Genomic DNA, 5,795 nt, shown 5'->3' with positions numbered 1-5,795 from the left:
TCCCCATTTTTAAAATTAGAAAACTGGTTTATCCAAACTTAGTGCGTGAATTCTATGCCACCCTGATTCTTCATGAAGGTGAACTTCATTCGTTTGTCAAAAACACTCATTTTATCTTGAGCAATGAAACAATTAGTACTGACCTGGGTTATGAGGACGATGGGGTTAGGGCATTCATGTCTAGAAAGTGGGACAACCATGTTGGTATCACCCATCAGGATGCCCTGGCTCGAGTCTGTGAAAAATTTTCCTTGATGGATGGAACCACTCTCACACACAAAGCCATTGGACTTGTTAAGGCTCTATTACACCATATTATTACTCACATTATCATGCCATAGAGTGGATCTTATCAGAGGGTGACTTTCTATAATATCCTAGTGCTCTATGTCATCTTGAACTCTATTACAATCTCTTTTGCTTATTTGATGATTCGACATATGTGGGATTGTGTAAAAAGTGATAAAAAGAGTAACTTGCCCTATAGTGTGCTTTTGACTTGTGTGTTTGAGTTCTTCAATTTTGATTTAAGTGATGAGCCTGTTGAGAATCGGGTATCTACTATCAAAGAAGGTGGAGTACCGAAAAATGCTAAAGGTAAAAAGGAAAAAGGCACAAAAGCCTCTGTTTTATCTAAAAGTGAAGATGAAAACCTTTCCTCTGCTGCTGGAACCTCTGATTCTTACAAATATCTTTTCTTTGGAATGGTCAAAGATGTTCTTTTAGAATTTACAACCATGTCTGAGCAAATGGTGAAATCTAGCTAGAAAACTTGCTTTGCAAAATGAGAAGGCTTGGCTAAAATCCCATGAAAGGGTGAGGTAGCTCATAAGACATCTGGATTCAGTTGATGAGGACATGGCTCATTCCAAGAAAGAGGAGGATGTTCTGAAAAGTGACGAAGAATCTTCTGATGCCTAAGTCTGCTCCATGTTACTGTTGCTGATAACTGCTTCTTTATTTTGCTCTCTTTGAATTTAAGATTGTTGGACTATTTTCATTTGACATACACTTTATTTGGATGACTGTAATTAACTAAATATTGGTACTATTTTGTTATGCATGATTTATTATGGACTGCACTATTTGATCTCTTGTGCTTGCAGGTATCCCTCCTTGATGACAAAAAAGGGAGAAAACCGAAAAAGGGAGAAAAAGGGCTGAATTGAAACTGTTTTATTTCATTGTTTAGCTGCTCTGTTTGATCTATTCTGAGCACTTTATTTCATATTTCTGCTTTGTTTCATGCTCTAATTTGCTCCGTTTTTAACATTCTATTCTAGTGGATAAATTTCAACCTGAGCTTTGATTGTTATTAATAAATGTATTTGATCAAGTGCATATGTGCTGTCTGGACTATGGACTTTTATTAAGGTGTTTGATAAGCCTTTTCTTGTGAAAATATTGCTCGGTCTTAAAGGTTCCAAATTCTTGAATTTTTTATCTTTTAGGAACCCTTTGGAGCTTGTACACAGTGTTTTCTTTCTTGAATATTTTGTTAATCAGGTACACATTAAGGGAGAGCACATTGAATAGAAGAAAGGGGGACAAACTTGCAAAACTTCAAAGGGAAGTTCTCTACCTTAAACTCCTTCAATTCAGGTTTAATAATGTTTGTCATCAAGGGGAGATTGTTGAGTTTGAAAAATTTAAGTTAAAATTAATATAATGAACAAACATTATTAAAAATGTTGTTAAATGTTTATTTAATTATATCCAATTGGTTGTTTGATAAATTTGGTGAGTGTGCAGGAAAACAACTCATTTTTCATAATGGGCTAAAAGCTCAACAAGTCCAATTTGATCATTAAATTAATTAAGCCTTGTGCAAAATTAATAGTGGCTGAATCTTGAAGTAAAGGAAGAAAAGTCAAGCCCAAAAGCCAAATACGAGAAACCAAAGAAAGAAACCAATTCCAATTAGTATAGAACCAAAGTTTCATTCGGTTACCTACCCCTTAGTTAAAGTGATACATTTCCCAAGTTCTAACTCACATTGCAAAGTCTTCATTTCTTGGTTACTGGGACTTGGAATTCAATTGAGTTTAATTCCCTTATAGCTTCCACCAAACGTTTTTTCTCTCTTCTCTCTCCCCTCTTATGCTTCAGCCAAATCATGAAACTATCCAAGAAGAAGAAAGAAGGAAATAGAAATATTGATACGCAGAAAACTTGTCTCGCAACAAATTTCCTTCGGCAAGTATACCGAATTTGTCGTCAAGTAAAAACTCACAATAGAGTGAGGTCGAATCCCACAGAGATTGATTGATCAAGCAACTTTAATTAAAGGAATGTTCTAGTTGAGCGAACCAGAATTTGAGTTGGGAATTGCAGAAAATTAAATGGCGGGAAAGTAAATAGTGGAAACAGTAAATGCTGGAAATAAAGAGCTGAATGTAAATGGCGGAAAATAAATTGCAGAATCTTAAATGGGGATGGGGCAATTGCTCATAAAAGTAAATGGCAGAAATTAAAGAGAATGGGTAAGATCAGAAATGGGGAGTTCATTGGGCTCAGGAGATGTTGCATTTTCCGGATCAAGTTCATTTTCATCTCTTCCTCAATCAATGCATTCATTGATCTCCTTGGCAATCTTAAGTGATCGAATTACAATTCCTTGTAATTCAATCTCTCAAATCCTGATCAATAGCCAATTCCTTGGTCAATTGCTCATGAGAAGAGATGAAGTATGGTCACTGATTATACCACATGCATTTTGATGACAAGTCATCTTAGCCTAGTTTCACTAGTCTTTTTCTTTTGTTTTCACTTGAATTGTGCACTTTCTTGAGCTACAAGTAAGCTAATTTGGGTAGATTTTCATGCTTCCTTTGATTGAATCAACCATGTATGAATTCATGCTATTTCATGAGGTTTTATGCTATAATTATCACATATTATGATAAAATGAATATCTCATGATTTTAAGCATAGCTTTGATGTGTTTGGTTGATTAATGATAGGGGAAGAAAGCTTGAAGAAAGGTTGAAGTAAGAAGGAATGGCTAGGAGTAAAGAGAGGACAATGGAATAAGTGAAAATGAACCAGGAAGCAAAAAGCTGGACCAAAAGTTAGCCTCAAACTTTTGCACAAACTTTTGGGTGAAAAGTTAGCCCCAACGTTAGCCCCTAACTTTTGGGCTAACGTTGGCACATGAAAGTTACTCCCTGGGCACCAAAAGTTTGCGCCAACGTTAGCCTCTAACTTTTGGGCTAACGTTGGCACATGAAAAATACAAAGGGGGAGCAAAAGTTTGCGCCAACGTTAGCCCCTAACTTTGTGGCTAACGTTGGCATGAGAAAAACACCCCCTGGCCACCAAAAGTTTGCGCCAACGTTAGCCTCTAACTTTTGGGCTAACGTTGGCACATGAAAAATACAAAGGGGGAGCAAAAGTTTGCGCCAACGTTGGCCTCTAACTTTTGGGCTAACGTTGGCGCCATAAGTGCACCAAGAAAGGCCAATGTTGGAGCAAAAGTTAGACCCCTAACTTTTGGACCAACGTGGGTATCAGCAAAACATGGGGGCTGATATGAAAAGTTGGACCAAAAGTTTGCCTCAAACTTTTACTCAAACTTTTACTCAAACTTTTGCAAAACTCCAACCCGGTTCACTTGGTTCACTTTGGTTCCTCTCCAAACTCCAAGAGCAATCAACCAAGGCCTCTCTCAACCCAATTCCACCAAGAGCAAAGGCCCAACTCAAGGCTTGAAGATCATTTGAAGAAAGTGTATAAATAGGAGAGAATTCAAGTTCTTGGGGAGCTTTCCTTTTGAGTTTTCATAATAGTTTTCGGAGAGCGTTGGATATTGAGTGATCTTTAATTTCTTAGTTTCGGGGAAGGAGAATTCCACTCTCTTCCTCTTAGTTTTATTGCTTTCAATTTCAATTACAATTGTCTTGGATCTTGGGTTGGAGAATTGAAGGAATTCTGTTTCAATCTCATCCGAAGATCTCTCTGTTTCTTCTACTGCTTATTGAATTCAATTTCTGTTAATTGTTCTTCATCTACTTTCTTTGCAATTTACAATTCCTTTGCAATTGTTCTTGTTGGATCTAGGAAGGCATTGAGATCTAGACTTGGTTATCTAGTCTCTTGGGTCCTGAGATCCGGATTCCCCATTTCCCATTCCCTGTTTACTGTTTTCATGCGTATTTACAATTCTGTTTTTAGATTCGGTTCAATCCAAGTGTTCTTTTACTTCTCTGTTGGTTGCAATTTACTTTGCCTCGTTTAATTTCTGCAATTCCAACTCCCAATTCCCTTTACAATTCAAGCTATTTACATTTCTTGCACTTTAAGATTCTGCAATTTACATTTCTTGCGTTCTAAGTTTCTGCCATTTAATTTCTTGTTCTTTAAGATTCAACATTTAAATTCCTGTTCTCTTTAATTTCATGTCAATTACCCATTCCCTTTACTTTCCATGCAATTTAAATTCTGCAAATCACAAATCACTCAACCAAATCTTGATTCGCTTGACTAAATCAACCACTAAACAAAAATTGCTCAATCCTTCAATCCCTGTGGGATCGACCTCACTCCCGTGAGTTATTATTACTTGATGCGACCCGGTACACTTGCCGGTTAATTTTGGGTGTTTTGGAGAAATTCGTTTCTTCCACAGAAATATCCCATCACATTTCCCAAATCAAGTGTTGGAAGGATTATAGTCACATATCCATCCACACCCAATTTGGTCCAGCATGAGAAAGTATTTCTAGCATGATGCCTTCATTCCTCTTTCAAGGTTCAGAAGAGATCCAAGTATGAATAGCTTCTTTTCCAAGATAACTACCCAATTGGATGAAGACCACCAAACTTAAAGCTTGCTTGTCCCTAAGCAAGTATTGAAACAAGAGAATGATGAATGGAATGCCAAGAGAAATGAGTCATTCTTGTGGAAGTTATGTTTCTAGTTTTATGGTGGTTTCATGCATAGCAACTTAGGTTCATTCCTTCACTGGCTTTCAGACCTTTATCATGTCCTAGAATACTCACTGTGATTGTATCCCGTGAGACTTTTATTTATTGATCCTTTTGTTGTCATTTCAGGGCTTATTTGTGTTCTTAGGCTAAGTGCTCTGTAAGAGGGCAACTCTTTAAAATAAGCTTTCAGCCAACACTCCCAAACCAGTTAGTTCAAGGTGCTAGGTGTTGAAGCACCCCTAAGGACTTACTTCCTCAAGTCTCTCTCCCATACATACACACCACAGGCACATGGTTTGTTTATTTTCTTTCCTTGAGGTCTTGGTGTCCAGCACCTCTTTGGGTTACTAAATGTTCTGTAGCAAATATTGCTCTTGATAGTGGACTTTTAGCTGATAATCCCGGGTTAGTTAACCCAAGTTACCAAGTGATAAAGCACCCCTGAGAGCTTAGTAATCCAAGCAGATCCTTGGTACAGGAACACCACAGACACATCCCTCAAGACTCAAACCTTTGGTGCCTAGCCTCTTTTCTTGCTATTTTTCTTTTATTCTTCAACTTTGATTGTTCTTTCCCTTTTTCTTATTAGGATCTTGTTATTTAGCTAGTCTCATGGGTATGTTCAAAGCATAGTATTCAGTATTCATAGTTGTCTTCCCACCTTGTGGTTGAACCAACTTAGCTAACTTATGACCACACCACAAACTCAAGAACTTACTCCATAGTATGAACTCCACTCTGGTCTTTTATAAAACACTCATTCTCTTTTCATTTGAGTCAAAAGGACAAGCATACAAGTAAGCAAAGTAAGGATACAGTGACATAAAGACTAGCAAGCATAGACCTATTCAACAAAAAGCTTAAAA

The sequence above is a fragment of the Arachis ipaensis genome, chromosome B06 (genome assembly GCF_000816755.2).
Source record: "Arachis ipaensis cultivar K30076 chromosome B06, Araip1.1, whole genome shotgun sequence".
NCBI classification, from domain to species: domain Eukaryota; kingdom Viridiplantae; phylum Streptophyta; class Magnoliopsida; order Fabales; family Fabaceae; genus Arachis; species Arachis ipaensis.
This window is presented reverse-complemented; position numbering follows the sequence as displayed.